We start from the raw sequence: 27994 nt of genomic DNA, 5'->3' as shown, positions 1-27994 counted from the left end.
AAGTTAACCAAAACACCACAATTGTGAAATTGTGTTTTTCAACATTTATACTGAAAGTTTTGTGCACATTTGTAAAGGAAACGCAGCTACTGTTTTAAAGCACACTTCTTTAAATAAACTGAGTTTTGAAGGAGCCTATTTCAGTAACAGAAAACCTCCTGAGTTCAAAGACACTTTATTTATTCTGATGGAAAACGACATATTGTCATAACTCGATACCGCCCAGCAACTTCAGAGTCGTCATGGATTCATGGTGTGGGCAGGAAGGATCTTCAGTAGCAGTCAGTTTCGCAACGAAACTGAGGCCTCTGACTGAACACTGTTACTAACAGCTCAATATCCCAGCAGCAGCAGAGATGATATTCCACAGTAACATGCGCCGAGCAGAGGAGCTGAAGTTCTGTTCTGCTCTGTGTCCAACAAGCCTCCTTTTCAACTCAGCTGGGATGTGAGGTCATAGTTCAGCTATTATTTGAGCTCAGTCGCTCCCAGTTGTAAAAACAATACCTTGTTGCCACGGTTCCGCATCATAGCAACCGTCCGAAAGTAAAACAGTGAGAGCAAAAATCCTGCCAGATGCACAGCATCCGAAACATCAGGGAGTAATAAAAAAACGAGGTGTGACGGTTGTACGATTGTGCAAAGCTAAATTAACCGTGATGAAATGTTGGCACATCTGCTTGTTAAAGGAATAACGGGGAAGGAGAGCAAAAACGGAACATCGGGTGTGTAACATGGGAAGAGGTGGGCAGTAAGAAAGAGGGAGAAACGGAAAGAGAAATGAGAGGCAGCAGCTTGGAGATATTTCTGATTGATAAATGCCCCAGAGGTTAGCAACAAGCTTGTGCTTCCTGTGGTCAAGGAAAAAGATAGAAACAGGAAATAACATCATGGAAAGAAAAATCTAAAAGGAGATTAGTGACATCACAGCGAAGGTCAGTGGTCAGGATGAACCCGCTAAACTGGTCAAATAGTTTTTCAGGGTTAAGATTTCTGAATTGGCCCACCAGCAAACCATTAGGAGTCATTTCCTGTGTTGTGCTAAGTCAGATAACATCCTGCCACTGTTTCATGTAAATATAATTATCTCTAAAGATAGAATAGGATGACTTTTTGCCGGTCACATTATAATGCCGCTGTAAGAGTGGTTTTTCTGGATAAAGAACGGTGGCGTTCTGTTCTGACATCGAGTCGATGTATCACGTCTGAATGGGAAGCCAGGAAACGTCGTGTACTATTTATTCACAGCATAACAAGCCGGCGCGGCTCTGAAAAAGCTTGTCGTTGCGATCAAATACCATCAGAAAATGCACAGATTCGGCGTCATTAAAATCAAACAACAACTTTGCAATGCAAACTTTCTAATTCCATTATTATTTCTCGGGCCTACGCAGCGTTTATGCAAAGCTTTAGGCAAACCAGCAGATAGAAAAAACACTTCAGCCAAATGCCTGGGATCAGATTTTGCAGGCTTTCCTCGATGCCTGACAGATAAAGCTAAATACACAGCCGACATGGAAAAAATGTGCAAAGTGGATGTTTCTGTTAAGTTTCACCAGCTGCTCTCTCCACACACACACGCACACACACACACTCACGAGTTAAGATGATATCAGACAGGAAGGCTGTTCCTTCACACAATTACAGCTATAGATACTAGTAGCTACAGTCAACTAAATGGACTGAATGATGAAAGTATAATTATTGTGTGCCAATTCATAGAAATGATCACTCTATTAAAATGTGCTAAAAAAAAATAGCTAAAAGTGTTACTGCTCTCATCAAAGGATGCCTTCTTTATTACATTAAGTCTGTTTTCAACCAGATATTTGGATTTAAGAATGAGACCCGCTGTCTCAGCAGGTTTGGAGGACCTGCTAAAAATGTAAAGAATAAATGAAAATCATAAATAAATTAGGGCTGAAACCAACAATTATTTTAGTAAATCGATTATTCTGACACTTAGATAAAAAAAAGCAATATTCTAATTTTTTATTCAGCCTTTTTTTAAACATAAAAGATTGGAAATATAGGAAAACATGCAATTACACAAACAATTCAATTCCTATTTGAAATAAGAAAACATCTTCTAGCCTAAAATCAAGTAACAGCATTCCTTTAGTGAATGCTTGATCAATAGTAGCGAAGGATGCATCTGCAATTAAAAACAATTTTCTAACATCAACATGTAAAAATCTCAGGGCTTTCTGCTTGGCTGTCCTGGTGATTTTTATTTTGGATTTATCAAATAATAAACGGACAAAAGAAAGTTCTTATTGGGATATTTATTTTACACAAATATGAACCTTAACAGGAGAACAGAAAAGAAATCACGTGACAAGTCTCCAGTTGGACAGCACTAGATAATGTTACCATACTTAAGGGGGCAGTATTATGTATTTTCCAGGCACATAGTGTCATTTTATAACACAGTCAAGTAACTATGTTAATGTCAGGTGTTCTAAAAATACTTTATTTAAATCAAATATGACTTAAAAGAAATTTGACTTTCTTTGACTTTCAAGGTAATTCAGCACCTTGAAATTGAGACTCTGTCTCTTTAAAAACTCCTGCTCTTTGAGAAACTCCGCCTTCAGGAAGTTATCACAACATGGCTCCTCTGTTAACCCTTTAACTACGTTTTTACCAGCGTTGCTCTGAGAAGCAGCAACATTACAGGTATGTTTTTGATGAGGGAATAACATTATGACATGATGAAAAGCTCAAAACTTTACATACTCCTGTCCCTTTAACAGAAGTTGCTTCCTAAGGTGGTCTGGATAATTAGCATTATTAGCAGTCTAATTGCAAGCATTCATGTGTAAAACAGACAACTACTGTAATCTGAGGTGACTCCCCTTAGGTAACCAGTTTGTATTGGTTAAAAATGAACACCAATGTTATAATCAGGCTAAATTAAAACCATTAAATAAATTAACCATTAACCATTAAATACACAAATTTTTAATAAAAACTTGAATTAGACAATTTCAAACTGGTTCCTGTTTTTTAATCACATACAGGCTTGACTGCAGTAAAACACATTGAAATGCGTCAAAAAGATTCCTTCAAAATATTACAGCTAATCTGGAAATATGCAGCCTGAGAGCCATCAGATCCAACAGAGACAGAAAATATTATTCTAGCTTCCTAATGTTGGAAGCTAGTTTTTGTACATGTTCTTTTTTTTTGTCATTACTGCCACTTGTTTTGCCCACTTTGTTTAGTCTGGCTCTTTTAATAATGTCTATGTGTTTGAAAAGTGCTATTAAAACAACGTTTACTAGATTTGAAATTAAAAACATAAATTGTAAAAATCGCCTAAACCGTGCAGACAACTCCTCATTAAAATCATTTTAAGCAGGCTCACCAGGGATTGAATTATACAACAGCCCAAATTCAGGTTTCTCAAAACCACAAGGCTGTTTTGTTGTTTTGCAGAGCCAACTGTAAGTTTTACAGACCAAGAACACGGATTTTGGATTTTATTTATTCCTTTATAAGCAATAGCTGAGCTCCTGAGCACAGTTTATCTCTGCTAATGAGTCCTGTCCAATGGCCGCCGGTGTTTACATAACGTGTGTGTCTGTTTGTCACCACTTTATGGAAAAAAACTGCAAAGCAGCTTGTTAGGAGTGATGGAACCCGGTAGGAGCCCCTTGCTCCATCTTTCTGCTCAGGATGCTCCTCTTATCTCTCATAAGCCTTCCTGCAGTGGAGACTTTGTTGACACTAAACAGAGCTTCAAACCTGACAGAGCGATTAAAGAATTTTACGCTGTTGAAATAATGGTCCTGTCGGACTTCTCTTTTAATGTGATGGTGTACTGAATTGCTAGGTATTTCATACACTTATCGTTTGAAACATAAGGAACCGATAGCCACTCAGCTCCAACGTTAACAGCTCTAACTATTAAATTCATACATGTAATACAAGACCAACTAAAAAACACACAAATAGGAAGACAAAAGCCCTACTTAAATCCATACATTCTAGTTATGTCAAACTCAAATGTAACAATATTTAAAATTACAGTAACAATACACAAAGTATTAAGTGAAAATTCCCCATTTAATATAAACAGCTTACAACTGGAGTCAAGATTAGGGGGCATACCTGCTTATCCAGGATCTTAGGCTATGTTAACAATGGACATTTTTCTCCAACTACAACACATATTTTAACTTCTTCACAGCCGTCTGAATGGCCCAATTCAGATCTTTTCCCCTCACAAAAAATCCCACTTCCATCAGTGGTAATAAATTGGATATGTATCCGATAGTTTTCAAAGTGTCTGCAGTCAGAATGAACATGTCGCATTTTATCCGATTTTTATGCCATAAGAATCTAGACACTGTAAATCCGGAAACAAATGATGGCTGAAAATTACAACTGAAATTCAGAAAGAGGTGTGTGTCACAGCCTCGCCACTCTTGGCTCAGACTTCAAATCCAAACAGACTTCTGAGAAGATTTCAGTCAATGCTGCAGTCACAACAGACCATTGCTGTTAGTTGTGCTTGACTTTTCTTGTCGGCTCCCATTGCTGTATAAACTTTAAAACTGATTCATAGACGGCGGCATCCATTATTACTTGTGTAAACAGTGCGCTGCTTTGTGACGTTTACTTTCTTTCTTCTTTGCTTCGGGGTTGTAAACCGTTCACACAGCAGTCTGACTGTGGCTGCATTTCATTAGAAGTATAAATGATAATACAGAAAAAGAAAATTCTAAAATCAGAACTGAGCATCTAGACCTGCTGTGGGGAAGTAGCTTTAATCTTAGAAGTGTGCTTTTGCATAGCAACAGGTGGAAACTGCAGCTGTATTTAAGGTTTAATAGTCATAATTTCATAATCCTGCTTTTTCACTTCTGCAAAAAGCAGGATTGCTGATTGCAACTTAAAATGCAAAAGAAATGCATAAAGTAAAAATAATTAGCTGTTTAAGCAGAGCACGAGTTTTTAAGTACTTATAATACCAGTTATAGTTTACCTCAGAGAAATATTTATGAATTCTTACAGTTTTCATAGCCACTTGTCATTCTTCACAGCAACAGCTAGTACCAAATGCCCCACAGTGCACGCTAATCTATATTATCAGTAACATAAAAAGGAATCTCAGCTATAGTTTGGAAAGCAAATGGGGCTGGTGATTAGTCCCGATCTGATTATGTCCTGTTGAATTTTCCGTTGTGTGCTGACGTAAAACAACAGCGATCAGGAGGTCAAGTAAACTCAATCAGCCGTCCTAAAGTCCAGCTTTTCAAGAGACACTAAGTGACTGTGCAGATAGCTACAAGCAAAGCAAACACGCAGTTTAAACAGCAAGCCAAAATTCTAACACAGCAGGAGCCGTCTTAGGCGAAACGATATCCAAACCCAGTGTGGACTTATAGGATCTCAATCTGAATTGTAAACAGCAACCACCATGACATGTTAGACAAATCTTCATCTTATTATTAGCACACACCTTGGAGAAAAGAGAGGACTTGGAACGCTACAATTAGTAACAATTGTTTAAGTGTAGTTTAGTGACAGCCATCTTTTTTTTTGGCATCAAAAATTCTTAAAAAGGCATGTGTCCTCCTCGCCAAGCATCTCCACAAGCACGGAGGAATTCTAAGTGGTTTTGTGTCTAACATCCATCGTCTCCTTAGGGCCACGCTAATATCCAGTGACGGTGCATGCATGTCATCCTTCAGGAAAAGATTTACGAGATCTATTTTAAAAGATTACATTTGGTTCAGCAGCACAGACAATAAAATATTCAACAACTTATTTGGGGAAGAAAAAGTTTTACTTGAGGTATGACATGGGTTTCGGTTTCAAAGTAAGAGACAGTTTTGAAGTCACGTTTAAAACCACTAAAATGTTGTGTTGCACAGTTCTTCCAGTTTAAGCCATCTTAAGCCACATGCAGTGCAGAGTTTTCTGAAACACACCAAAGTGTTAACAGGCATAAAGACCTCATCCAAATGTAATTCAATTTTTTTCAAAAACAGAAGAGCTTTCAACCATGTCTGCTTGCCGTCCACACAAATACACCATTTAAGGAGATCCTAACTTGTTTTGTTTTTTTTAAGGGTTCCAGAGTCAACATGTTGCCCGGGCGTATTCACGTGTACAGCAAAAACACCTTATGTGAAACACTTACGTATGAGCCCAACCTCGAGCCTGACCTATAACCCCAAATGCTTCATACAAAACAACAAGAACAGCTGCGGATTACATGTTTGTCTTGAAGTTTATTGGTTTTGTAACCCAAAGTGACACAGACAAAGAAGCTCAACTTTAGTACGTCACACAATATACTCTACTCTGGTTTTGCTGTTTTCCTTTCTGGTTGTCTTGTTGCGTTTACTCCTAGCCTCACATGATGATTTCATGTGTCATACCCAAGATTTAGTGCCACCTACAGGCCTGGGGGAGTAAAAAGAGCATCTTAGGCTTTTTGCTAAAATTTTCTTTAGGCTCTTCTGGCCTTTATTTGAAAGTGTTGTGACAGGAAAGTAGAGTAAAGACAGAGAGGGAAGACATGAGGTCACCAGGCCGGGAATCGAACATGCGACACCCACGTCAAGGACTAGGCCTCCTTCTGTGGGCTGTGTTTAACCCCTGTGCCACCACAGCAAACCCTTTTCACTGAGTTTCTGTGTGGATGAAAACATTTCCAGAAATGTGTGGACAACCCGCGTTTGAAAAGAACATCCCTATGTGGACTGGGAGAGAATTATTAAACATGACAGGAAAGGAATTCCTTAGGAACACATTTTCAAAGTGTTAAGAAGAAGACAAAAGCAGTTTCCATGGAAACACCTCCAGTAGTAGAAAAATAGAGAACCTTAGAGATCAAAGGAGTGATAGGTATGATAAAACAACCAATGTTGTTTTCTATCTCATGTTTGTAACAGGAGTCATATTTATTCCTCTTTAAAAAGAAATCTCTCTTCTGGTCAAAAAAGTTGGAATACATGTGCTACAACAGCGAGTGGCAATGACATCTATATTACCTACACTAAAATTTAGAAGAGTGCTAGTGTGACTAAAGCAGCTTTGACACATTACCTTCTTCCACCTGGATCTGACGTTCCATGGAAACAGAGTCAGAATAAAGCAAGACAGATGTGAAAAGTTCGCATAAAAACATCCCTCAGCCTGAGCAGAGTAAGTCTCCATGTAGTATTTAATCATGAGCAGATATCCAGTCTACACGAATGCACCACAGTCAGTAGTTTTATGTGTGTTCTTCTTGCAGACTTCTCTGCGTGAGAATTGATACCACGGCTACAAACAGCAAAAAATAAAAACCAAACACCTTACCTGGAAGAGGCGGAGTTCTTGAGTTTGAGTAAACCTTTAGCTTTCATTCACAACTGAATTGATTGGAATAATCACATTGCCAGAATCTTGCATGTACATGAGAATGTGAGCAAAGCCAACAAGCATCATCTGGTTCTGTAGAAACTGGAAGCTTACAGACAACTATGACCTACCAGCGTGTGTGAATTCCACCCTGTGACTAAAAATAGAACATCTGTTTCCCATAGCTTTCCCTCCTCAGATGCATGGATGTTTCTATGCGAGAGATTTCTTTTTAAAACCTGCCACTTTGCGTGCTACTTTTAGCAAAGGCTAGCATGTCCTCAGATCTGATAAAACCCTATCATGAAAAAGCCCATTAGATAACACACAAAAAAAATCTAACGTTTCCAAAATACCTTTGGAATTTTTCATTCATATACTGAACCAAAATAAAGCATCGTATTTTAGAGGTTTCTACTACATCCCAAGCTCATGCCTACAACGATAGGCAGGGCTGTTTGTTAAATCATTGTTGTAGAACTATGAGTAATGTGACCCTTGATTTCCTTTTTGTTCTCCAACAGCTTTTCCCCACAGTCGCTGAATAATACTGGAAGCAGCGTAAGTCAGACAGGCAGCCATAATGCCAACTCATCCTACTTGATCCACTAATCATTAATAACCAAGCTGATATGATACACATACTTAATAGTTTTATAATGTCTCTTGTTTTTTTTTTTACATTAAAGCTTTTAATGAAAGCGGTGTAATATCTTCTCCGGCAGACGCTGACACGGCCATCCGGAGAGGTTGTGCTTTGACAGTCGGTGAGTAAGCACACTTCACCCGGGGTGAACCACGCAATCAAAACACAACACCTCAGAAGAGAAGTATAATTGTCTCTTAAGTGTCCCGGGTCCTTTCTGTTTTGACCTTTACAACTGAGAACAGACAAAGTGCTGGAAAATGTCACATCCGCTTCGTTACAGTTATCACAGAGAGGCTTTTAAGTCTTCGCTCTGACTTGTTCTCCAGGGCTTGCTTTTCTTTTCTTTTCTTTTTTGGAAATGTGGAAAATTTTTGCAGGGGAAAAAAACAACAAAAAAAAACCAGTCGTGAGGATGTGAGTATCATGCATACTAATGAAGTGTAAGTGAGAGAGCTATTAGTATTTCATCCTGTAAATATTCAGTTGATTTTGACACCAGGGGTGGTGTTGATGTTTTGGCTTTCATGTTCAGTTTAAGTTTTGTGCAAAAAAAAAAAAAAAAAAAAAAAAAAAGGAGCTCTAAATAATTTTGTAGAACAATAATTCTATTAATAATATAGTATTTCCAACACAACAACTGCTGAAACTAGGCATCCCTCCAATAAGACGCTGACAGAATTAAATGGCTGTAGAAAATGGACGAATAAAGACGGACCTGCTCAGTCGTGGCCTGGTTATCATTAAACGTTGTATTCTGAATTTGTGGAAATCCAACATGCCTCCTCAGTGATGCTCACATAGTTTAACGCCCCACTATCCACACCTGGTGTATTATTTTGTTTTGGTTGCTATAGTGTTTTCTTATCTCTTTCAATATTATATATATATTTTTTGCTGTCATGATTTGCAAACATGATTTTCTTCAATCTAGTCACAGCTGCATTTTTTGGTATTTGTTATTGTACTACAGATTTAATGCATTTTCTTCTATTTTTTGCACATTTTGTTCTTTTGTGATTTATGATGTAGTAGTCCCTTGTGTAACATGGACAAAAGACAAATACTTTGAATGTTAAAATTCAAAATATGTAAAAATAAAGCTGAGAAACGGATGAATAATAAAGGACTTCCTTGAACGCAGGTGTTTTACAGTGTGATGTTTCTGGAGTGTAATTAATTAGTCGTGAACTTTTTGTTTTCATGAGTTTTCACAGCTAGTATCACATCTGCAAAGTGTTTACAGGACTATTTATTATTTTTTTTATTTGTGACAAATTTATGACAGGTTTAAAAAGTTGCATCACATGAAATTGCATTTATTGAGATCTGTTTTTACAAAAAAGAAAAAAAAAAAGTCCAATATTTGATTTAGGCTTTAATTCATCTAGAGAGTAACTTTTTTTTACTAAATAATTGACTAGGTAAAAGAGAGCCCAGGTCTTCTGGGTTTTAAAAAAGCTCCAGTACTTTCAGCTTCAGTCACCCAACACCAGGTAAGAGAGTCGGAAGAACGGAGCAAGGAAAAATGGCCGACTGCCTCCCCAGGTGCCTGCCTCTTCTCATATCTCAGAGTATATTTCCCACTTCAACTCCTTCTTTCTTTCTGTCTGTGGACATAAATCAACAGTTACATAAACTGCCTTCAAGTTAACTTTCCACCAGCGTTACAAGAGACTCCCTGTTGTACCAAACGGGATGTTTGAGAAAAATTGTTCATATGGCTCAGCTCAGCTTGTATGTGTGCGTGTGTGTGTTTGGCCAGGCTCTTTAAACCAATGTGGCCATAAACGCATCACTCAGATATCACTGTTAGTGTGTGGGCTCCTCTGCTGGAACATCGGGAGGCACAGGTGCTGACTTTTTCCATGACATAACCTTAAATCAATCGAGAACTAATGCGCAACCCACACACACACAACACACACACACAAGGCGACTCCCCAGGCCAAAGAGATAGCTTTTGCACTCATAATGACAGATGAGAAACACACTCAGCGATATGTAAATATATAAAGCCAGAGTCAACCATGCTCGCCCATCTGTTACCACAGACACACACCCACACACACCCGCACACACATAGTGAGGTGATGGGGATGATCTCTGTGCAAAGTTCAGGTCCTAATAACTTTAGAGCAGATTAAAAAAGGCAACAGCATCGAAAACAGTTAAACAAATAACAATGAGTTATTACATAACTCAGTTGTTTGCTAAAACATTGTTATTTACTTCCAATCCCAGGTGGTGGAGCAAAGTAGAAGTAGCTATTTTTTAACTCTTTACTTTCTGATTTTGTTTAAATTATTATTATTACTTTTTTTTTTTTTTTTACTTTTAAGGCTGTTTGAGGAGTAATTAATTTTTGGATTATTGTTATACTGTTTACAACCATAATTGAACAGATAAATCTTTTAATCAGATTTTAATAATATATATGTATATTTTTAAATACACTCAAAAATGTTTTAGTCTCATGGGATAGAGTTAGGTTCTGAAATACAAAATCTACTCAATATTTTATACATTGTACTTGTTGCCTTCTGAAAAACCAAATCTCATGTGACTGGTTAGCAGATTATTAGATGTTTTTTTAAAAAAAAACAAACAAACAAAAAAAACAGACAAAGAACAACATTAAAAGAAAACTTGTGCAGAAACAAACCTCTGAATGTGGGATGGCAAGAGGTGTGATGTATCATCAGCCCTATGGGTGAAATCTGCTTGGTAAGGACTGGCAGCCCTTGGTTGTTACTAGGTAAAAAGATTAAGATTCATATGCTTCAGAAATAATCTTAGTAAGATGCAATCAAATATTTCATTATGGAGAAGGAATGCATCTAATCAGTAGTAACCAAGGAGAAAATACCCCATCATCATGTAGCCTACCATGTACAAAAAACTGGGAAGCATCTAGACTTTTGTATACTTTTAAGTCTGCTCTGGTGTAAATGCTGTGTAAGACATATTGATATAAATCATGTGGTATGAATTCAGGCAGATTAGATCACATCAGATATGGGTCGTTTTCACAGGCATGTCCAATTTTTGTAAATACATCCGTCTGTGAGCACAACTAGGTCTACTACTTCCACAGACAATAAATTTGACTTGAATAAGTAGAAGCTGTGGGTTTACTGGCAAAAACAAATTGGGAAAGTGATCCTTGTTGCTCTGTTCAACCCTCCCGTCTCTCAAGTTCAACAACCTGACGATTCACCGTGACTAGGTGACGGAGTTGTAAAGGGTCAGTTCACCTCTGGACGAAATTCAAATCAGAGAGCTCACCATTTTACTCTTCTGCTTTGAAATGATTTCTGAGGCTTGCCTCCACCTGTACATCCTGCGGCTGACCGGTGACACAACCCACAGGTCATCACTGCATCACTCCCTTGACCCGTGAAGTTGGCTTCCACTAACACGAGTCACCTGACAAGCCTGTGAAGGGAATGTATCGGACCAATCAATGTCTGGGGTAGAACCAATATATCAGTCAAACTTAGATCTTCACCAGCTGCTCTTCCACAAAGATTTTTATGGCCTTTTTAACTCCAAGGTGCATTGAGTCAAACCAGACACAAAGTTGTCCAAACTAAAATAAGTTCAGGTTGAAGTCAACAAATCAAATGTCACATAGGTCGATTCCCACATATGTGGGCGAACTTCATTCCACAGAGGTCTCTTCAAAGCAAGCGTCTGGCAGTCCCGTCCACACAAATGTCAATTTTCACGACTGCTTACGCATACTTGGTGTCGCACAGTAAACTGCCTGGAGGGAAACAATGCTGACATCAAACATTTTTTTATGCAACACCGGGCCAATACGTTTGACAGTCAGCTCACCAACGTGTTTGGCTTTGGCTCATTCTGCCAAAGTCTACATGCTCCATCACTTTTTAAACTTGAAGAACTGCATAAGTCTGGCTTTTTTTTTTTGTAGAGTTAAAAACCAGTACAGCATCGTTCTGCTCATCTAAATGCTACAAAAATCTCCCAGCTGAAGGTCAGATTTGTAGTGTGCATTATGAAAAACAATCTTCTGCTCCCTGCCATCTTCATACATCAAAGGCTCCAATGACAGTAAAAAAAAAAAAATCGATAGTAAGCTTCACCTCTCCTCTAGTTTTGTGTTTCTTTTGGTGCACTGCAGCTCGCCTCTTTCTTTTTCTCTTGAACCTTTGTCAAGCTCTCTTACAAAGTGGTTAGGGTGATGAAAATGATTTTGTTTTGATGGATCTGACAAACACAATTCACAAAAGTTTTGTCATTACAGAGATTTTTAAGTCATTTTCTTTTGTTTTTATTCCTTTCATTTGATGTATTTCTGAGTAGTGGCAGTGTGAAAATGTATGCTAGAATCACTGCAGTGCATGCTGCTTGAGATAAACTAGTGTACCAAGAAAACAAACTGCAGAAGAAAATCAAATAGTAAGTAAGTTGAACTGTTTCAGCTTCACATCCGGCATTAAATTCTGAATTTTTAATGATGCTATTCAAAACTATGCTGGTGACCATGGGACACCGCCCAACCATAATGATCTTAGAGCAACAGTGAACATTCTGCCTCCATTGTGATCCTGCATCTTGCACCATTCATGGAGTGTTTTGTTCCACAACATAAGCGCCTTGTAAAACCTACAGTGGTCTGTCATTTTGGGACGTTTCACATTCTCAAAGCAAATTTAATAACAGACAAGACAACCAAATGTAGGTTTCATTCCTTAAAGTAAAACTCCATCAAAACAAACATGGTCCAGTCTGAAAATGTAGCTGTTTGAAAAGTAATTATGAATGGTGAAGTTTGATTTACCACATTTTGTTTTCAGCAGCCATAACTTGAATCAAGACATCTTTAGAACAGAAGTAGGCTGAAAGATCTGAAAACACTTCTCAAAGTTCTTTACATGAATTAGAAGGAAATACAAAAAAACCCATATATTTAAATGATCAATGTTTGGGAAAATATAAATCAAAATAATACTGTGGGCAGACATAAGGGAAAGTGCCATAAAACTAACACCCATTTCAGGAAAAATAAGTAAATACATTATGTTCACACTCAAACATGATGCTACTAGTGTGATGGTCACAGAGTGCTTTCCTCCTTAGAAATAAAACCTGAAGGAGAACTCCCAACTCTCCCACACTTGGGTTATGCAGCAGGATAATGATCTGAGTCACACCAGTAAGTGTACGTCTGAATAGCTTAAAAAAAAAGGAAACAACCCAAAATCTAATAAAAGTTTTAGAGCAGCCTGGTCAAAGTCTTGACAGGCATCAGATTTAGGTACTGTGGTGTGAAAAACATTAAGATGTGGCAGAATCAAAACCGTTGTGTTCAGAATAGTGGGCCAGCGTTCTCCCATAGTGAGATTCATTGGCTGTTATCTCCCAGCCTGGATGGCAGATGTTGTTGCCAAAGTTTGGAGCAACCGGTTATTGTCAGGTTTGTTAAACCTTTTTCCCATAGGAGCAGCATTACTTTCACATTAGGCCTGCCACGGTGACAAATTTTGCTGAACGATTAATTGTCTCAAAAATTATTGCGATAAACGATAATATTGTTTGAAGAACTTTTTACACCGATTTAATGGAAATGACGTAATAATGCATGCAATTTCTGGCCAAAGATAGATACACTTTATTTTCATAAGAACATTTAACACTAGAACTGATAAACAAAATAAACAAAACAATCAAAAATAAAATGGATTCTCAGTCTCCATTAACAAAAAATGTACTTGAATAAGAACTAAACAGCATAAAGCCAATGTGGAAATAAGTACTGCATTCAACCAAAAGAGAGCAGATTATGAAGTCTGTATACTATATTGCCCTTCAGTAATCATTAGATTTAAATAGAGAAAATGGGCACATCCGACTACCTGATGCAATAGTTCACACTACACGATTTTCCCCTTAGATCGTTCTAAGATTGTCTCATGTGATTTCATAACCGATCATCCTGTAGAGTGTGGTGTGATAAGGTAGATGTCCGATCTGATCTAAATCAGGGGTTTTCCCCGACTGGGAGCATTAGCGCAGCCTGTTGAACGTGACAGGTAGCCAATCAGAAAGCCCGGATTCTCCTCGTGCTTTCTGAGGGGAAATTACAGAGGGGAATCCCAAACAGCTGACACGGTGCAACCCGAAGTCCAGCGGACATTGGAGATGATATGTGGAAACAACATTAATGTTTATAAAACATTTCGTGCAAAGAATACAGAAATGACAAGAGGAGGAGTTGGAGCAAAATTGCTACGCAATTGATAAACCTGGTAATTTTTCAGCTGTTCTTCGTTAACGTGACATAAATAGGTTGTAATGATTTTCATTCAGGCAGGACTGACACTAGAGCCACATGCATAACAGGTAGATTTTAGTAAGGCATTGATTAATACCTGGTTTTAAAATTAGTTAACTGGACTTGTAGCCATTATTTTTTGCCCAGTGTTGGACACCACACGGCGGACGCTATACCTAGGATTTCTGTCGGCTGTGTGGTCCCTCAGGTTTTGAAAATGGGCCGACAATCAGCCGGCAACTCTAAGATGGTGTAGTGTGAACTAGGCATTACACTAAGGAAATGAGGAAGGGAGGGTCAGTGGAGAACAGTGGAGTTGAGCCTGTTTTCATTCAGTGTCATCAACAGAAAGAGAAAAAGGCCGGAAGAGAAGATAAAGCCGATAATTAAAATGAGGTTGATAGTTTTAATTTATCGTGTGATTAATTGATTTATCGTTTATCATGACAGGCCTACTTCACATGGCTTTTTTTCCCCTCTATAAATGGAATTAACGTTTCAAAACTGCTGTTTGCTTTCATACAGGTTGTCTTTGACTAAAATTAAAATTTGTTTCATGAGCTGATGTATTTTATTTATATTATTTTAAGTGTTACATAAAAGAAGAAAAGAAAACCCTCAAGAAATCCTGAAATCTTAATCTTTTCCATTACTGCACTTACTCATCTACAAAGCCTTGACAGTGCATTTCAAACTTTTGCCTGAAAGAATTTTATAAAGCACTGATTGGTTCTATTAATTGTATTTCTTTGCAAAACACCAAAGATTAAACCTTTCCTCTTAAGCTGAAAGCGTTTCTTTAACTCAACGTTTTTTTTTTTTTTGTTTTTTTTTTGCCAGACCGTTATCTAATCTGGTACGTTTCACTGACAAATGCACCATGCAGGATATTATGTCACCATGACATTTCTCTTAAATCCAAGCCATAAATCCTGATGTAATCAACAAATGCTAATTTTTTGTCTTTATCTTCTCAACAGCAGTGGACATTTAATTAGATGGGCTGGCAGATATCTGCGGCTTTAAGTCTTCAGATTGTGTCACAGAGAGCTGTTACATGCCACTGGCAGGTCTCCACATCATTAAATAAGAGGAGGGAGGCTCTGCTGAGCAGCAGAGGAGCAGATGAAGAGCTGTCTCGGAGCTGAAGAGAAGCAGTGACAGAGAAGGTGGAAAAAAAACACGCCAGAAATGATTTATTCTACAGATTATCGGTCTATTTGAGCCGAATATAAGCCCAAGTAATTCATTTATGCTAGGTAGCTTGCTGGCTGATCACCGATCTTTAAAAAGCTTGACCTATCAATTTTGATTTTAGCCGATTTCATTTTTGTGGTGTGAAAATTTGCTAGAAATAGTGACAAAGTCACTCATTTTCAGACCTGTTAGTAGATAAATACTATCGGTGGATAACACTGGTTTGTTGTGTACGAATCAGCTGCTCTCTAACCTCCCAAAACGAACAAAAACAGTAGAAATGTTGAATTGGAGTCGTGGGCCACACAAAATCAGTCCAGGCTGCTCTGTGCAATCTGAAAACGGATACATGAGGTCGACTGTGGAGGGTACTAGTTTAGTCTTCGAATCATGATGTTGTATATTTTTGTGATCCGAAATATTCAGTATTCGTCTTTCCTTTCAGATAGCCGACTAGTGCAGCAACATGTGGGGGAGGGGCGCTGTAGAATTAATTTCTGCTTCATACGGCTGGATGAATCTATGAGTAGGCCTGTTGAAATAAGCAATAAATCAATTAATGGCATGATAAATTAAAGCAAGCTTGAACATTTCCATCTAGATCATTTAGTGGTTTTCGCTTTTCTCTCTTTCTATTACAAAGCTGAGGGTAAAAGTCTTCAGTCTGGTGCTTTGATCTCAGCTATATCCTTTTTTGAAGAATAACTTTGTCTATGAGACTTCATAATTCATTTTATGTGTTGTTTCTGTTTTGTTTATTTATTTGGATATTTAAATATCTTCCAGTTCTAGTGTGAAATGTTCATTAGCATTTAAAGCTCATTAATCTTTGAGAATGTGTTATTGCATTATAATGTTGTTATATTACTTAAAAAAAAAAAACGATATTATTGTTTACTGCAAAAACTTTTGGGGCGATGTATCGTCCAGTGAACTTTGCTGCCTTGTCAGGCCTGTCTATGATAACTCCATGACTTTCTCTGGTATCGCAATAAAAAGAGGAGATTAAACCAAAGGAGGGAGTTTGGAACCCTTGGTATTATTTGATACCAGCTATAATAACCAGGGGGAAGAAGCAAGAAATTTCCCTCAAATATTTCTGTAAAAATGTTTATTCCCCCCCGACATATTTGTTGGAAAATAAAAAAATAAAAATCTCAGATAAGTGTGAGGAATCCAAATGCATGCGTGTTTTTTGAAGCGGCTGAGGCTTTCCCACCTCATCGCAGGGGGCAGGTGCCAGCTGCTCTGCTCCCCCCAGGCCCCCATTCCGATTCTCTGGCAGTCAGCGCCAGCAGCTCCCAGCCCACACTGCTGCCTCTAACATTAGCAACGCTCGGGGAGGAGAAGCCATGTGCCGCTACACATCACGACACCCGCACAGTCCTAATGTTCACTCTCTCCTTCCTCCTCTCCTCTGTGATGCACTCACTTCCTGTTGGGGGTTTGAAAACAGATGTAGCTATGTTTGTTGATGTGAAGGAACGCTGACGGAAGGGTGGGGGTCTCCTTGAAGCCCCCCACCCCACCCCCGACACACACATCACACAGGGTTTTCTGCGATCACTCAAATGTCAGGTTTAGCTAAGAACGTGAAGGGCTGACTGAAAAAAAAAACAAAAACAAAAGGAGTTTCACAATTCACAACTTCCCTTCTACACAAGACTGACAAAACCAATGAACCCCTTCTTTACCCAGGCAGATCCTGGCTACTAAAGCACACATAATCCAGCGCGCGGAGACAAAATATAGATTCTTACCTCACTTTTGTAGCCGACCAAAAGCTGTTCAGCAGCCCATCACACAGGAATTTCACTAAAGACTAAGTTTACGGCAACAGCAGCAGCAGGAGGAGCAGAAGAAGCAACAGGCGAGAACAGCGGACAGCGCTGGAGAAAACAATGAAAGAGAGGAGGAGGGAGGGGGACAGCACACTCGAGGTGGGGGAGGCGAGAAGGAGCGACTGAAGCAGAGCTAACGGTAACTGACAGACTCCCGGACTGAGCTGGAGGTTTATTCAAAGCCTGCAAACTAACTCGTTTCTCAGCCTGCCTCCCCGGTCTGACGTCAATGTCGTCACATGACCGTGCTCTAGTATGTGGACGTGTATGTGTGTGTGTATGTGTGTTGGGAGGGTGTTTTAAAGTAGACGGGAGAGAGAGAGAGAGAGAGAGACGGAGGGAAAAGACAGAGAAGCAGAAGCCCATGTTGCTGTGGCAACAGGGCCCACTGCACCCCAATGATTTCAACAGGTCATCTGAGATATGAGGACAGGTCTTCAAATATCTGTCCTTTAATTTTATTTCGTTGTTTAAGCTTCCCATTGTTTGCTGAGCTCTGCGACAAGATCAGTAACTAAACTGGAAAACGTTCAGCTCAATGTCATTTAATGAACGCAATCAGATGTGAAAACGTGTCTGTAGGATTTGAATTTACCTGAGCTAACCCAGCGCTCTGCGTTGCTATGGTCTGTCTGGGGCTTTTATTCCTTTGTGAGACTGGTCATGTTTTACCCCCACTGCACATACCTCAGAGACCCTCCGCGTTCCCTCCTACACCCACCGAAGCAGCGAGCACCAACAGCTTTCGTCTGCTTCCATTCATTCCAACAGCATCTGCCCGTCTGTTGAATGGGACAAAGTGGGGCCCAGGGTTGGCAGTGGGTGGGGCGGGGGAGTAAGGACTAGCCTGGAGACAGCAACCAGCCCCCCACCGGTGGAGTGGGGTGAGTTAGGGTACGCTGGAACTGGCGAATCAGGGAGAAGATGCAGAGTAGTGGAGGAAATTGACAGAGAGAGAGGATCAGTCATTTAATAATGTCTGCAGCTACAATAAAAATGATTAGAAAGATCCTGCTGAGGAGCCAATCAGACGCAAGGAAGACAGCTGTAGGCACACTTTCGATGATGACAGAAAGTGAAATGATGCTCAGGTCGGTAATCAGTTTGACACATTATTTTTTGAACTAATGTTTGTGTCTTCTGAAATAAAAATGTCTCCACCATTTTCCTTATCTTTATTTGCCATTTGCACACATACTGAGTCAGTTAAATGTCTACATTCATACATGTCTTGATGCTCAACTCAAGATTTTTTTTTAGCTGAAATCCTTTTTTTTTGCGTGGTTGTTCATAATATTAATTAAACATGACTGCAACCAGACTTCTGTGTGAACAGTTTATGGCCCCTAAGCGACCCGCATGCAGAAGACGAACGTAGACATCTCACAGCAGTGCATTGTTTACACAAGTAATAATGGCTTGATGCAAACGCAATTGGAGCTGACAGTATTGACACAAGATCATAGCAAGATGAAGGAAGTTAATAAAAAAACAAAATCCCACCTAGTAGCAGAGGTCTTATGTGCAGCATTGGCTGCAGCTTCTGTAGAGAAGTCTGTTAGGATGCAAATTCATAGCGAAGAGTGGTGATGTGCTTCACTGACACAAACTTCTTTCTTAACTTCAGAAATGTAATTTTCAGCCAATGATTTACAGCGTCTGGCTTCTTCTGGCACAGAATTCTGACGAATGTCTCACGTCAATGACATAAATGTCGGAAATGCTTCATAGCAGTTCAAACTGCAAACGATTCGAAAACTATTGGGTGCTTATCCGATTTTCTTTGGGTTAAAAGATTGAATTTTGGCCTGCTCAGATTGTCATGAAAAGTCAGATACAGATCGCATTCGCTGTGTGGACGAAGACTCATGGTCAAGTCAGTGATTCGACTTTGACCACTAAAAACAATAACAACATGGCAAAGTTTAAATTTTAACTCTTGGAAAGATGTAACATAAACAAGAACATAAGACTTTCACACTAGTTCACCTGATATTTTTTGGCAGGAAACTCAAAGGAAACAAAATAGTAACACATAGAAATTAAAGAAACAAACAAAGGCAAATAAAAATATAGGTGTGGATCATAATGGCAGTTATGGTCCACGCCTGAATATGGTTTTGCGATTCAGAGGCTGTCATATAGAGCTTCAACCCGATTTGCTGTTATTTAATGCAATCCAAGCATATCTTTGCGATACTGATACTTCATATACTACATATTGTGATATCTTTGCGATATATTGTTCAGGTCTATTAAAGAACTCTCTAAATAAAATAATTACAGCACAGTCACTGCATGAAGGCTAAAACAATACAGAATTCCTGACTGATTACATTTCTTTAAGAGGAATTTAAATTGGTTAAAATCAGCATTGACTGGGGAAAGTTTTACAAAACCCAGAGATCACATATCTAACATAAATCAGTGCAACACTGGAAAAACTAAATAGATTCTATTAAAGAGTCGCACAACACACAGTCAGTCCTTTCTTTATTTCATTCATTTGTTTAACCTATTTTGTTAAAGGAGAGGGAGTGCTGGATAACTAAAGCTCGTAGACTGGAGAAAAATGTCAAACATAAATGTTGAAGCAAGCCACATAGATTATATAAGAAGCATTTCCATGGAGTCGTAGGTGTGTGTGTGTGTGTTTTAGCGTGTTTGCATGTGTGTTAGGATGTAGGGTGGGTAACAGGCACAAGAAGGAATTCCTTCCTCAAAACTCTCAGGAAGTAGCAGCAAGAGCGGAAGTGAAAACAACTTTCCTTCCAAGGCAAAATCCATTGGAAGTTCTTCCTCTGGATGCTAAGAAAAACAATCGATGCACAATGGCTGAGGGTTTGAAACCAACATAACTCCACTTCTGACTGCAGTGTTACTAAAATCAGATGAAGGAATGATAAAAGGAGGGAATAAAAATAACCATTGAACCCTGATCAAATAGTAACAAGGAATGCAGCCTATGCTGGATGAGTTGAAAGACACTATCGGTCACACTTGATTGATGCTGGGAAGTCAGATTGAAATTTAAAAAGGCAACATTTGTAGTTGAAAGCTGGGATTATATTCCCTACATCTGGATTTCAGGGATTAGGATGCAACAAATCATAAACTGGATAATCAGCTACCGGGGACGAAAAGGCAACAACAGGGCAACAGGATCGGAGCGGCAGAATAATCAACTGACACACACACACACACACATACAGTCCTGTTTTCCTATGTGGAGGTTTTCCATTGACTTCCATTTATTTTCTACATCCTAGCCCTAACCCTAACCGTCACATACCTAATCCTAACCCATAGTTAATTCACATCTTAGCCCTAAACCTAACCCATAAACAACATTTCCCCTTATGGGGACCAAGAAAATGTCCACACGACAGAAATAGATCCCCACAGGTATATAGGAACATGGTTCTCTCACACACACATATATGTATGCTCGAGTTAGATTTGATCTGTCCTTTTATTGTAAATGTATTGTTGAACCTCTCTGCAGCCACCAGAGGTCCATAGCGTCTGCTCTCATCTTTCATTCTACTTAAAACATTTCTGTTCTCTGCTTAGCATCGGTAGACCTCCATCCTCTCCACAGAAGGGAAACCTTCAGGTCCGTGCTTGCTTTGCACATTAGTATCCTGACATAAACTCAATTAGGCCGTAATCCAAATAAATCGCTGCCATGTAAACAGCTTTTCTGATGAACTAAGTCTAAGGAAGCTTAAATTCGAAGTAAACAATTATCAAATGTGCCAATCGTGGTCACTTCCTAGACATGCAAGCATGTATGCTGGTTTATTAGTGTTTTGTGGGGCACTGCTGCATTACTACCATGCAATAAACACAAGAGAAGCTGAGCAAACAGACTCTAACCAGACTGTCTATTGTGGAAAGTTGACAAGAACAGGAAGGAATTATCCAAGACAGAGGACATACAAAGACCTTAATAGGAATATTGTTTTACTCAAAATAAATTCAATACTTACACCTAAGGATGTTATTTTTTGTTTGTTTGTTTAGTTTTCTCCTAACTAGTTCCTTGGTGTATGGCACATAATTTCATTTCACATAGCAGGTTTTGAACTAATTCATACCAAGATCCTTTTAAATGGGAAAGAAGACTTTGCAAAAGATCAAATTGACACAATTTGAGCAACACAGTTATGGCAGTGCTGTACTTTAGCTCAAACTACAGCACTGTACCCAGCTGTGTCTCAGATATTGCAGCATATCTGGGTATTTAGATATGCTGCAATTTCTTAGTCCCCAAGATATTGGGAACCACTGTCACATGTTGGCCATGTGACAGTGATGCAGCAAGGGATTGTGGGGAATTTAACTGAAACAAAAAGCAGTGGTGAAGTCAGCAGGGTGGTCACGTCATTGTAAAAAGGATAACGACTTTTATATAATATATACAATATAGGTAAGTATTGGTTTCCAGCCATAACAGTAATATTTATATTGGATATTGATATAGTCGGTGGTTCCATACTTGAAAATGAAAGTGATACTGACTAAATAATCCTCCCACCAGTAAGAGGCACTTATGGAGCCCAACATTAAGAGCAGGGAAGTCAAACTCCAGGCTTCGAGGGCTGGAGTCCTGCAACATTGTAGATGTATTTTGGTTTAACACACCTGAATCAAACAGCTGAATTACCACCTCAGCATGCAGTCAAGTTCTCCAGAGTCCTGGAGATCGCTGGAGAACTTATTTGACTCAGGCGTGTCGAAGCAGAGAGACGTCTAAAAGTTGTAGGCAACTGTCTGGAGTTTGGACCCTGTGATTAAAAGGAACTCATGGATCAACTCCAGAGTATTTCTGTCATCACACACAAGTATAATTTGCAAAAGACAAAACAAAGAGGAGCCTGGTGTTGCACAATAAATGTGTAGCACTTTCCTGTGGATGCCAGTTATATACCCAGAAACCATCAGAAACTTGGCTGGTAGCCTGGGGACTTCATTCAGCTCCCACATACCATATGGCTGCAAATATATCACAGCTTAATGCCAAAAGGAATCTGTGTGACTGCACTCTGCTTTATCCTACAGCAGCTGGAGTCAAAGGCACAAACAGCAGGCTGAACTCAGCTGATCTCAGAGCTTTCATCAGTGCAAGTGGTTAAATTCACAAATCACCGGGATGAGTAGACAAATCTCCTCCTGGTGTGTTATGTAACAGCAGCACAAGGGGTGGGCGAGCTGATGCACCTCGCTGAACAGGCTAATCCAACACACCGCTCTGGGCGCCAACACGAGTGACGACAGCATCTTGGAGCTCTACGGTGTTGTGTAATGTTATAGCCTGTTTAACAACACATGGATTTCTAACTTTAAAAACAGCACACTATAAGAAACAAATGTGATAGGTTGACAGAAGTTCAGGGGAAGAACATAAATGGAATTTTGCTAGTGGCACAAAGTTTATGCAAGGTTGTGCACACTTGTGCTATCAAGGTATACTGTACATTTTCTACATATATTTCCTTCCTAACAGAATCTCAGTAATTCATGAGCCGAGATTGGGCGGTAAATTCCCGCCTAATCTCGAATCAGCACTCACTCATTTTTCATGGAAGATAACGACAAATCATTGATGGGAAAGTTACTCATTCACTAATATCTTTTGTGGAGCATATGTAAAATACTCGACAGAAAATGAAGCTTGGGAAGTTGAGATACATAGGTGCCATTTTACTTTACAACCTACAACACAATGGTGTTTGTAAAGCAGCCAGTCAAGGAGTACCATTCAGTTTCCTTGGCACTGACTGGCTGTTCTCCTGATAGCGTAGATAAGACTGTGGATGTTAGCTTCTGTGGTAGTGCCAAGATATTTGCCACTACCAACCATCTTGGCACTAGATGGTATACCCTAAAATATACCCTAAAATAGATTTTAGGGTATATTTGGTTTTTGAACTGTTAAAATAGGTAATTATAAGTATTTTAGAGGGGAATCATCAATTATTCGCCAAATCAAACTATTTGCAGGTGGTTTTGATTACTCCCTGTTGTGATCCACTGTATACAGCGTGTCACACTAACGTTGGAACAAACTCTGGAAATGGTTTGTCACCGTCTTAAGTTTTAGAAACGGAAAAATCAAAAATGCCAACAGCTGTGTGCTTTGTTGGAGGATCCTTCAATGCACAATTCAACTCACTCTTCCTTCAAAATAAAGAGTTTGAAACAGAAGTTCAACATAGTGTCAAACTTTAAGTGTTCACTTTCATACCTGGAGCTCCAGATAACAACATCCTCTAACCTGAACAAACTATATGACACGATGACAGCAACCAGATAGCACTTCACCTGACGGATTTCACTTTGATAAAAAATAGCGCTGCATTTTAATTTAATTTAAGGACTCATGTCAGGAAATCTTACAGGCCAGAATTAGATCAAAGTTTGATGTGACTAGATTTTAGTGAAGATTTTCAGCTTCGAACAAACTGAACAGTGTCATTAATCTCCTGACAGCCACGTTCAGTAATTCTATTACATGAGGATGAGCCAGCCTTTGATGTGAATCCAGAGTTGGGCGAAGAATATTATTTACATAACATCTGAATGTATCCCGTTAATAGTTAACAAGGTAGACAGTGAAGAAACAGGAAATTGGAGGAAAAAAAAACGAGAAAAAACCCCCCAGGTTTGTTACAAAAGCTGCAAACTGTCATAAGAGTTATTCAACAACATTACAGCCCACTCCATCCCCAGTGATTCAGTAACTATAAACAGAAGGCAAAAGAAAAGACTGATGACCAGTCCGACTCTTCCCATTTTCTTTTTCTTTTTCCTTTTGACAGATGGTCGGCTGGATGCAGTGAGAGGATTAACGAGAGTCCACAGTCTCAGTCTCCGTCTTATCAGAGAGCAGCAGGTTGAGAATCAGGAGCAAAGGGAGATGCATCATCGCCTCATCGATGAGTCACCCTGCGGTCCCCTGCTCTGTCTTACCCATGCACTTCTAAGCAAAGAATACAGAGAGCCGGAAACGCACATGCAAACACACTCCTACACCTGCATCCATAACGGTCAGACAGAAATAGAGTCATTGTCCCTGCGTGTCAAAGACTATATCCAGGGGTGGTGAGAATGGACAGATGTTGCTGCCTTGTCAAATGTCTAGCAGCTTAGCTGCTACTTTTACTATCTTAGAGTTGGGACGTTTCAATTTGGAAAAGATGTCAGTGTAGCATATAAGATTACATAACAAATGTGTCACAAAAAGATTAGATTATAAAATAAACTATGATGAGAGTCTTCACACCAGTTCAGTTTGCTTTAATCAAACTCTAGTCGGTTTGCCTAGAAAGCCCAGTTCGCTTGGGGAGGTGTGAATGCTTCATCAAACTCTGATGTGGACCAAAAGAAACTCGGTCTCTGTTTGGATGAAGTGAACTCTGGTTAGGGTTCAATGCGAAGGGCACCAGAGACTGCTCCAAAAGCAGGAAGCAGACTACAGCAAGGGGCATTCTGGGTAAATACAGCCTAAGCAAAGGCCCGAGTCTAGTACTGGTGGGAGAAATAGATTCTGGTTTTTTACCAGAGACAAAATAGGAAATCCTGCAACCGCTAAAATCTGATGGCACTCCATTTATGTTCCCATTTTCTGAAGTAGGAAAACACACTCAGTGTGTTCTTCATATGTTTTTTTTTTTGTGGTTTCCTTCAGTGGTTCTTGGTGCAGCGCCATGATAGGCTGTAGGGGGAACAGGTTGCTTAAAGGGATTGGTTCATTTGATACAGTGCAGTGTCAAAGCAAACTGCACCAGCTGAAAATGGAACAAATGTTGCAATTTTGGCCCCCAATCAAACCGAGTCTACTGAACTATCAGGTATGAAAACCCTACTGCACCAGCTCCATCATAATAAGATTTAAATACCAGCCCTTCGAATAATCTTTTTGAAAAACCTACAAATCTCTGCAGAGACTCAGTTCTCAGAGTTGTTACATCTGATTTACACCTGATCTACCTTTGTTCACTCAGTGAGCTGTGAGTCAGAGAGCAGTTTGGTTCCATCTTAACACCCCGTTAAAGTCAGGGGTTAAAAATCTATAAGTCACATTACACTACATCGCAAGAAGCATGCACCGACGTGTTGTGCCAGTGGTGCACTGAATTCACAATGAGGTTCTCAGTTATTGTAACACTTCAACACAGCGACTAAAAAGTTTTAAATAGTGTGGCTGTGAGCAGACACTGCTGTAATACAGAACGGAGGAAAAACCCAAAGTAATATTTGAAGAAAAAAAGAACAAAAACTGTAACAGAGCAGGTTGTAATGATAAAGTTTGAGATCGACATTATTTCAGCTGCCACACCAATGTTCCTTGTCTTTGTCTATGAAATGTATAATAACTATAACCAGTAAGGGTTGGCATTCATGGTATCATTTTTCATAATAAATGATAAGATCATACATGATGAATTCCAATTTAATGATGTTTAAAAAATCCTAAAACTGTCAGGATAGTTGTTTTGTTTTTTTTTCTTTTCTTTTTGCAATTTTTCCTTATTGTTTGTTTAATAAAGGTGTATCAATAAATATTAAGGAATGTAAAAAATGATTCAATGAAATGTGTTACAAATGGAAATGTTTTTCAAGAGCAGCATTTGTGTGCTTATGATTCTTGTGCCATGCAGTCACACCTTTACAGTCACCTAAAAAAAGGAATACACAGCTCTCATCATCATGTTTGTTTTTGCAAAATATCACGATCAAACTTTGGGCCAATTCAGATTTAAATTCAAATTAAAAAAATACTTTATTGACCCCAAAGGGACATTAAATGTTGTTGTAACTCATATCAATACAGGTTCTTCAAAGAGTTATTCTTCAAAGCCCACCCCTAATTACATGTAATAAAAAGTGTGTAATCAACCCGCTCTACCTGCAAATAAACACAAAGAGCTAACATCTCACATATTTAGGTACAAATGTTGTCTACAAAAAACACAACACTTAAAAATCATAAACTCCTTTAAATGACCTGAAGTGGGGATGTGAAAAATAACTGATTTGTACCGATTCAAACAGGTGAGTGAATAATGTGCGTCATCTCTGAAGCAGTCATGTTTTCACTTAAAATCTTCATCCAATCTGGCCAGAGACTTTACAGATATTCTGGGTGACTTCGTGTGTGAGTGTCAGTCTGGCCTTTTTACACGCAGCGGACAAGCAGCAGCTGTGAGTTGCTCCCAATGTGTGGAGCTGTGGCTACGAGAACATATGGGCATCAAAGAGCAAAGGATGTTCCAGCCATCTATCTCTTTTAATGTTCGTAATATAAACAGGCACATACACAGAGACATATTTGTTTCTGACTTATGAGTGCGCGCGCATGTGTGTGTGTGTGACTGTGTGTAACAGTTCCCAGGCTCCCAGATCTCTCCAAACATAAACTGAGTGGAAATCACACTGGGCTTCCTCTGGCTCACAGCAGCGTCATGGGAAACAACAATGCCCAAGGTCAACAGAACAGTTACACTGCAGACCATCCAACAGCCAGAGGGCCCATTACACACCTTTAGCAAACTTCACACTTATCTGTAGCTTTAAACTTTATTTGTGACACAAAATGACATGATAAAAAAGGATAATCATCTGATTATCTGTAAATATGATCAGGGCATTATAATTGCAAATTAATTGCCTCGAGGCTACGTTAAATTATGTTTTACAATTTAGTATGCCTTGTTCCGGCCGGATGATTATTTGTGATGCGCACCGTTCTCTGTGTCATCGCTGTTGATGAATGCTAAGTGTTACTCCCACCTATGGAGGAAGACAGCGAGGGACAAGAAGAAGTTCCACCAAGAAAGCGAAAAGTGTCAGAAGTGTGGGATCACTTTAAACTAAAGAGAAAAGACAGCACAACTCAGTGTACATACTACAAAATGGACCTGACGTTTCACAAGAACACGTCTTCGATGCTGCAGGAAACATTCACTACATGCATCGTGCTCGTTTGTGGCTGCTAACAGATGTCGTGTTTGTTTCTTTTGCTAAAGATGTTAACTTTTATCTGAGACTGTTAATACAGAATATGGCAGATTATGCATGTTCAGGGAAATACGTTTTGGCAAGCACAGCATGCACTTACTGTTCAAGAAGAACAATTATTCAAATGTGAAGCTGAAAGACAACTGTAATGCAAAAGACACTTTACTAAGGCCTCTATTTAGGTATGGTTTTTAATTTAAATTTGATTTCAAATCTGTTTTTAAAATTCAAGAAAAAAGTTTTTCATACTTCAAACTTGAAACTAAAAGTGAAGTTTCAAGCGTTTTGTATTTTAAGAAGTACATTTTTTTCTTATTAAACAAAGGAACTGATTTTTTTAATTTTTTATTATTTTACTAACATTATCTTTCATGTATTTTTTTTTACCTGCTTATGTAGCCACTACACAACAGGGCAGTTTTAAAAAATTCAATTACTGGATTAATCGCCAGAATAAATAGATTAAATAAATAAATAGATTACGCGATTATAAAAATAATTGTCTACAACAACCCTACTAAAAATAGCTTAAGAGGCAGAGAATTTTGACCGATGTTGAACTCAGGATTTAGTGTTGGCTTTTAAATTACGTCATTTGTTTTTATTTAAGTCAGTAGG

The 27994-nt window shown here is 38.9% G+C and overlaps 1 protein-coding gene across 8 annotated transcripts in view; it reads right to left on the bottom strand.

Annotated features, from left to right (window-relative positions):
• The window catches only part of LOC122830710 (neurocalcin-delta A), a 65316-nt gene that overhangs the window by 21808 nt on the left and 15514 nt on the right, over positions 1–27994 (bottom strand). The window contains exon 1 of one of the 8 annotated variants that reach the window (XM_044116294.1): positions 17270–17560. The exons of 6 other annotated variants lie outside the window; for them this stretch is intronic. The gene's annotated coding sequence lies outside the window, so the exon portion shown is untranslated. Of the gene's footprint in view, positions 1–7320; positions 7343–17269; positions 17561–27994 lie in introns of those variants that run through there. One more of the 8 variants, XM_044116299.1, reaches the window with a different exon arrangement.

This window comes from Gambusia affinis, linkage group LG05 (assembly GCF_019740435.1).
Source record: "Gambusia affinis linkage group LG05, SWU_Gaff_1.0, whole genome shotgun sequence".
Lineage (NCBI taxonomy): Eukaryota > Metazoa > Chordata > Actinopteri > Cyprinodontiformes > Poeciliidae > Gambusia > Gambusia affinis.
The sequence above is the reverse complement of the archived record's forward strand: the minus strand, read 5'-3'. Positions and strand labels throughout refer to the sequence as shown.